This window comes from Pipistrellus kuhlii, unplaced genomic scaffold (assembly GCF_014108245.1).
Source record: "Pipistrellus kuhlii isolate mPipKuh1 unplaced genomic scaffold, mPipKuh1.p scaffold_m20_p_5, whole genome shotgun sequence".
Lineage (NCBI taxonomy): Eukaryota > Metazoa > Chordata > Mammalia > Chiroptera > Vespertilionidae > Pipistrellus > Pipistrellus kuhlii.
The window spans coordinates 50,108,875-50,117,043 of record NW_023425551.1 but is presented as its reverse complement, the minus strand read 5'-3'; the positions used below and the strand labels follow the sequence as shown (position 1 = coordinate 50,117,043).

Sequence of the window (8,169 nt, the reverse complement as noted above, 5' to 3'; positions counted from 1 at the left end):
GAAATTTAAAATGTGATTAACTACTAGAGAAGATAAAAGGGGAATAAATTATAGAGGAAAATAGAAGAAAATTTTCCTTCATTAAAAAAAGACATATTTTAATTTTATGTTTTTTAAATATATTTTTATTGATTTTAGAGAGGAAGGGAGAGGGAGAGATAGAAACATCACTGATGAAAGAGAATCATTAAAATGTGCTATGCGAAATTAGCCAGTCAGAGAAAGATAAATATTACATGATCTCACTAATTTGTGGAATATAATGAACAACATAAACTGATGAATAAGGACAGATCAGAGACAGAGAAGCATCGATCAGACTGTCAAACCTTGGAGGGAATGTAAGGAAGGATGGGGGTAAGGAAGAAAGATCAATCAAAGGACTTGTATGCATGCATATAAGCCTAACCAATGGACACAGACACCAGGAGAGTGAGGGCATGTGTGGGGATTGGGTGGGCAATTGGGAGGGATAACCTCACATATATAATACCTTAATCAATAAAGAAAAATAAATCAGCTGCCTCCTGCATGCCCACTATTGGGGATCAAGCCCGAAATCCAGGCATATGCCCTGAACAAGAATTAAACCATGACCTCCTGGTTTATAGATCGACTCTCAACCACTAAGCCATGCTGACCAGGCAAAAGACATATTTTTAAATTTAAAGATATTTTCAAGTTGCAGTCCATAGTAGTAACAAAGCCTTCTCTTACTATGTCCCCAGTCTAGATGGGCAGCCTTATGGGTTTACTTGATATGTGGGTCAAAAAACACCCTCAAATGTATGTATGTCATTTTAAAAGTTCAGGGAGATTTACTAATCATTCATCTCTTTAATAGAGATGGTGACAAAGTGTAGCAATTGTCTTCCACCAAAGAGAACAAAAAATCTCAACCTGCTACAGACCACTGGACTGCCAAAAATTTTATTCATGTCACAGCCCTGGAACTTACATCATTTTTTTCCCCTCTCCCACTCTTTGACACACATGTTCCTTACCATGGAATCTATGGTACTTGCTACCTCCTACACACCACATCCAATCAGTAGGATGGACCAAACCAATGTTTTATGGCATGATGAAACAAGTAAGTTTCCTAGAATATTAACAAATACTGGAAAATCGGCATTGTCCTGAAGTAAGACTGTGAAGGAATACAGGTGAAAGAAACTAATTCTATTATCTCTTTATTGTAAAAGAGGGGGAGAATGTTTAACAGATTGGTAGCTGAGAGTCAGATGCCAAGATTATACCGTATTTTTTGCTTCAGATAATTGACACCTGGAACAGCCATTAACTTGAAGTTACATGATTAAGTAAATGACAATCCAGTGTCATCTTCCAAGACTCACCTATTTCTGTTCATGTCAAACAGCAGAGTTAAATGGGCATATGATACATTCTCATCAGCCCTGAATCTTTCATGCCTTTGATACTGGCATGAACTTCTGATATTCACCCAGAAATGTGGCATTACTTTTGGTCCACTGTTTCAAGGAGGGAATATTTTAGGAGCTTTGAAGGAGAATTCATAGCATATCTTTGTGACATCGTCACAGGGGATTTCCTTGTGGGAACCCAACATTCCTCTATTTAAGAAGCTCTGGTCTATGAACTGACTCAGGGATAGATATTGGTGAGGGACTGGGCCTCCCTATTGTGTTGACTCAAGCCAGGCCTGTGTTCATTAACTTAAGAATCATATACACAGATCAAGTAGGAGTTCAGTAGGTTGCCTATCTATTTCAGTCCTAGGGACATCATAATAAATTAACCACCACCATAAATACTCATGGACTGAGCTATTCTAATAACCACTCTGACTGCTGCTCATTACTGTAACCATGTCCTTTGTTTCTGGCATTTCAGCACTGCCAGGTGGCCTTTAGCACTTTGTAATACCATCACTCCTACTGAAGTCCGGGAACCATTTCAGAGACAGCACCCTCCTCCCTCAGCATTCCAAAGAGCATCAGAACATGTCACCCCAAAAGATGCCAATATGACAATAAGAATTATTTTGAGCTGAAGGCAACTGAGAAAAAGGTGACACAGAAAAGCCCTCTGCCTTCTCTCTATCTTCCTCACAGCAGGGCATACTTTTCCCTTGTATCAAGAAAGGGAGACCAACTCCTATCACTAGAAGCAGAGATGATACTGCAATGAGTCTGCATAAACACATGCTGTGAAAAAAACCTTACCTGCCATTAGTTACCCTCATATGCTTCCCAGCCACTTTCCCACAATTTACCAGCCCTAGAAGCCCAGTGCTTTCCTTGGTCTAGTTATTCCTCCACAATTTATTGCCTTTTGTTAAAATGGTATATAAGCCCCTGAATCTAACCACTTCTTTGGAGATTTTCAGGGTTTTTTCCCTCCTGAATCCCCCAAGCATGTGAAATTAAAAATATTAACATCAATCCAATTTATAAACTTTTTTCTAGTAACCTGTCTATTGTTAGTTTAATTCGTGGGTCCCAAAGAAAATAGAGGAAAATCCCTCTAGAATACCCAGACTACAAAAGAAATATGTACTAAAGTTTTTCAAGGACAAATTACCAATATACATTTACCAATGTTGTTTCTCAAACACAGTGAGGGGGTGGTTAAATGAGTTGTAAACAATAAATCATCTCCAGCATGCTAATTCCCCAAGCCTTTGCATTCCCCCCTCCACATTATTGCAATGAATTTCTAACATATATTTAAATTGAATTTAGGCTACCAATGATTCCAGGTTTTCATTAAGCAACTGACAAGTCATCAAAGCTATTCCTCACTGTTGAAATAGGTCCTCAAATTAAGAATTTCTGGGAAGTCACCAATATTAATGATTTTAGTAAATATAAAGTTATGTTTCTTCCTGCTTTGGTTAGCACCCTTGGACTCTATTCCTACACATTTCTACAAGTAAAAATTAGCCAAATTCTATAAATCTAAACTATCTCCTCTCAGGCATGCTGTGATCTAATTCTCTTTACAGATCTGATGACATTGTAAGAGTAGAAGGCAAGTAAGGAAGATCAGCATCCTATCGGAAGGTATAACAACTTCCATGAGTGAAGTCATTACAGGACCTCAAGCAGCAAAGAACTAATGTCATCTAACAGGGAAGGAGGGCTGCTTTTCCTGGCCAGGGATGTTCAATGAAATTTCAGATTCAGGTTCTCGGATTCATTCCAAATCTACCTAGATGTCCCCATTCCAATTCTTTGGATCCCACCCTTTTCCAAAGAATAGCGCAATTTTCACTTAGGAAACCATTGAGGCTGTGAAGTTATAATTTTGCAACATACTTTGGCTCGAACTCTGGATCTTGTTTTAAGACATTTCAGATCTGTAGCTAGAAGATATAAGAGGGCCTCTTAGGATAGCCAAGAATTTCAATCATGAGTTAATATTGTTTCTTTAAGCTCTGCAGGGCAATCAGAAGTACCCATCTCACTCAAGTCTTGATCTTACTTATTTCCATCACAACATTACCATTCAGCAGCCACTTGTTCTAACCTTTAGTTAGGTTCAAAGCTACCATAGTTCCCCTTATCCATAACCTCACTTTCAGCAGTCTCAGTTAACAGTTGTCAACCATGTTCCAAAAATATTAAGTGAAAAATTCCAGAAATAAACAATTGATAAATTTTAAATTACTCACCATTCTGAATAGCATCATGAAATCTTGCACTGTCTCACTCCTTCCTTTCCTGAACGTGAATCATCCTTTTGTCCAATGTCTTCACACTGTACACATTTTATTCACTTAGTAGCATCTCTGTTATGCAGTCCGTTGCCATGGTATCTGAGTGCTTGTGTTCAGCTAATCCTTATTTTACTTAATAACCCCAAAGTGCAAGAGTAGTGATGCTGGCAATTCAAATATGCCGAAGAGAAGTCATAAAGTATTTCATTTAAGTAAAAGGGTGAAAGTTCTTGACTTCAGGGGAGAACAAATCATGCTGAAGTTGCTGAGATCTAACAAGTCTTCTATCAGTGAAAATAAGAAGGAAAAATAAATTCATGCTGGTTTTGTTGTTGCACCTCCAACTGCAAAAGTTATAGCCACCGTGCATGATAAGAACTTAGTTACAATGGAAAATGCAGCTGAAATCAGTTTGGCTCAGTGGATAGAGCATCGGCCTGTGGACTGAAAGGTCCCAGGTTCGATTCCGGCAAGGGCATGTACTTTGGTTGCGGGCACATCCCCAGTAGGGGGTGTGCAAGAGGCAGCTGATTCTCTCTCATAGGTGTTTCTAACTCTCTATCCTTCTCTCTTCCTCTGTAAAAAATCAATGAAATATATTTTTAAAAAATAATGGAAAAGGCATTAATTTGTGAGTGGAGGATGAACAAAGATGGGTTCCTATTGATGGCAACGTGTTGAGCAAGAATGCATTGAGCTAATAGGAAGACTTCAGCAAGGAATCCCCTGAAAGTGATACCCAGCTATTTATTGCCATATTGCCAGTAAGGAATGGCAATGGTTACAGGGATTCAGGAATAGGATTGGACTGCAAAATATAAAAATTATTGGAGAGAACATTCATGTAACTTAAATTTTATTACAGTAAATTGTTATAATGGTTCTATTTTATTATTATTGTTGTTAATCTCTTGTGGTGCCTAATTTATAAATTAAACTTTGTCAAAGGCCTGTATGCATAGGACAAAATAGTCTGTAGAAGGTTTGGTACTGTCTGTGGTTTCATGCATTTACTGGGATTCTTAGACCACATCCCCTGCCAATTAGGAGGAACTACTATATTCCATTCTAGGTTACCGTAGGTGAAAATCCTGTGTGGAAAACAGTATCACATTTCTCACATGTGATGAAATAAATTATCACTCAACTAGGTCAAATACCCAATTCCATAGTATTATCTTTGCTAGTCTATTTCCTGATCAAATTTTAGTGAGTACTTAGTGAGGTATGGTTCACCACATAAAATAGATATCACTCAAGGTATTTCAAGAAGAAAGAGCTTTCAGCAAAGAATTGTATGCTTATAAGATTATGGTAACTTGGAAGAATGAAAGACAGAAGTCACTCCTAGTCTTTGACTTCAAATTCATATGACCACATCTGCCATGATTGCCATTACCATGACCACTGACTGCATTCACAAAATTGTGTCAAGATAGTGGAGCATGTAGTTCAGTTGCTAACCCTTATATCAAGAATTTCAAAGATGAGTTAATATTGTGTATATAATTACTATATAATCTAATCACATTATATAAGAGGATCGCACCTACCTCCCTGTCTTCCAAAATTTTCTTAAGTGCCTCAGACTGACAGAACCCAGATTTGTGAGAGAATTGTCATTTTTAGTCCTCCAGATACTGTAATACTAGGGAGGGAAGGAGAATGTATAAAAGAGATTGAGATTGGATTTGTAGAGCCAACAAGTATCTAGCACACTAACCCACAGAGAGTTTTCTGAAGTGGTTAATATTTAGGGTAGACTCTAGGTTGTGAACTCCAAATCTCACTCTGAAGGTTTTAGAAATTTATTCCCCAAATTCATCTGGCTGCTCTTTTGTCTCACGAGCTCTCATAAGCCTTTTCTATCTGGAAAAAAAAAAACACAACAAAAAACCAGACACCACTGTTGCAAGTATGTAACAATGTCAATAATAATTCAAGCATAATGAGAACACTTAAATGTGATGAATAAAAACAGCTTTATTGAGCAGTTATTTATTCTTTTGTGACTATATAACATCTTTATTAAATTTTCAGAGAACTGAATTCAGAAAATATTTGAAATCCAACTCTATGTGTATAGATAATAAACACCAACTATATACATGCTTATTAAAATGTAAATGCTGAATTTGATTCCAGATTTATTAATCAGAACACAAGCCACATTCAAAGGTGAGGTGTGAATGTCACATAATGCTCCTACCAGGCAAGATTCATAATCTACCCACCCTCTCATTACCAAATAGGTAGGCAATCACTGTTCTTGAAAGACTGGTTCTAGGATAGCTCCTCACAGGGAGGAGAAACTCGGTTAAATATAATGCATCAGGGATGACAAAGGAATTTCAACTGGATGTTTCCTTTTTCCCCATGGACAAAATTTAAAACTCATAAAAAGAGCAAACTAACTGGCTTCTCTAAAATAACAAAAAAAGGGTTTCAGAGACACCTGGGACCGATAGAGTATACGAACTGGGCATATGGACTGACAAAATACTCTTAACTCTCAGTAGTTAAAAATACATATGGAGTGAAAAAATACTCTTTTAATTCTTGTAGTTTAATTAGGAAATACCCAATAATTCCAATTCTATCTCTTCAGAAATGGCTGAATTATTTAAACCTTCCAAGGTTTTTCACTTAAGAATGGCTTTTAATTTGGACATCGTTTCTATGTACATGTTCAATTACAATGTGACCTTCTGACAGCTTCATTGGATTATTATAATTAGGTAGATAGGTATCAGGTGATATGTTTCAGCATGTATTTATTCTCAAAGGAAATACTTTAAGGACACATTCCCCTGGGACAACCTCACCAATCAGAATGGGAAAAATAAAATTCTAGTTGAATTTCTATTTAAGAACAGATGGATCTCAAAGGAATGAAGGTATGAAAGAACATTTGTTTACATGTAGACATGTATTCATGGCTTTGTGTGGTAAAATGAAAAAGACGAAGGAAGAAATAAAAGACCTAAGATCTGGGCTGTTTTTTGTTTGTTTGTTTTTTAACTAGGAGGAAAAAGTATAATTTCTCAAATGATACAGCAAAAGCTAGACCTGAAAGCTTAGAAGAGCTCCAAGGGGTAATGAAGATTATCCCTGTTAACCATCTAAGAATGGCTTTAACCACCTTCTTCAATTGGTCACAACGCTCTTTGGTGATTTATTCTAGAATCCATCTTCATATGGTAGTGGTTCTATATGTCAATGATAATTTTTAATTTAGATTTTTGAATTCTTCAGGAACATAGAGTTATGTTACATCCTACTATTTTTAAAACTTTAAAAAATAATAAAATTAAAATGTTACATCATATGTGCCTTCCTTTCATGTTTATATTAGGAAAACCAACCTTTAATATGTGCCTTCCCTTCATATTTATATTAGGAAAACCAACTTCAAATACTTGCATGATTTGTAGAGTTTGAAAACAAGAAATCTGTTTCTATTTCTCATCCTTTTCACAATTCTACTTCTGGTTTAGATATCATCTGCCTAAAATACCTAAGATTAGCCCTAGCCAGTTTGGCTCAGTGCGTTGAGCATTGGCCTGTGAATTGAAAGGTCCCTGGCTCAATTCTGGTCAAGGGCACATGCCTGGGTTGTGGGCTCCATCCTCAGTGGGGGACTTGCAAGAGGTAGCCAGACCACCATGATTCTCTCTCATTATGGGTGTTTCTATCTCTTTCTCCCGCTTCCTTCTTTTCTGAAATCAATAAAAGTATATTTAAAATAAATAATAAATAAATAAATAAAATGAAATACCTAAGATTAAACATGGGTTCCAAAATAAAGGACTTGTTCCCCAAGGTTGCTGCATCAAAACTGCTTACTTGCAGAGTGGTAGGTGACCGATCTCAGTACTCAGGTTTTATGGCCACTGCTAAGATGCTGAGCTCCTGTGTATGAGCTCAGCATCATGGCGTCTAACTCTGCAGACCTATCGACCATGCAGCAGGATCCAAAGTCTAAATCCCCCTTGTCTGTACTGAGCACCCACTTTATATCCCATACATCTACAGGCATCTTTTTCTCCATGGGGACTGCTGTGAATGCAGTTGGCTGGGATTAAGCTATGAAGAGGAAAGAGCCAAGAGCGTACAGCTCAGCTTGATGTAACATTTCAATGAAGGTTAAAGTTCAGTGCCAACAGTCAATACACAATATCTAAATCGTCATTTTATGAAATGGGTAGGACATCAAAAAACATTTCCACTTCTAGGTTCTTTCTTATTTATAGGGAAACTGAGCTGCATATATGAAATAAACTTGTAAATTAAAATATTCCCAATAAACTATAAAATATGGCAAGATTCCATGTTCTAAAATGTGATATAATAATCCATGTTCTAAAATGCGAATTCTATATAATAAAGAGGGAATGTGCTAATTGACCCTCACACCATCGCAAAGATGGCAATGCCCATGGCCAATAAGAAGGTAATATGATAAT

The 8,169-nt window shown here is 36.9% G+C and overlaps 1 long non-coding RNA gene across 1 annotated transcript; it reads right to left on the bottom strand.

Annotated features, from left to right (window-relative positions):
- Positions 1 to 7,179: 7,179 nt before the first annotated feature.
- On the bottom strand, positions 7,180 to 8,169 carry LOC118705057. The gene is made up of 2 exons (XR_004983583.2): positions 7,482 to 8,169; positions 7,180 to 7,220 (listed from the first exon to the last, which is right to left on the bottom strand). It is a non-coding gene; the product is annotated as an uncharacterized LOC118705057 (long non-coding RNA).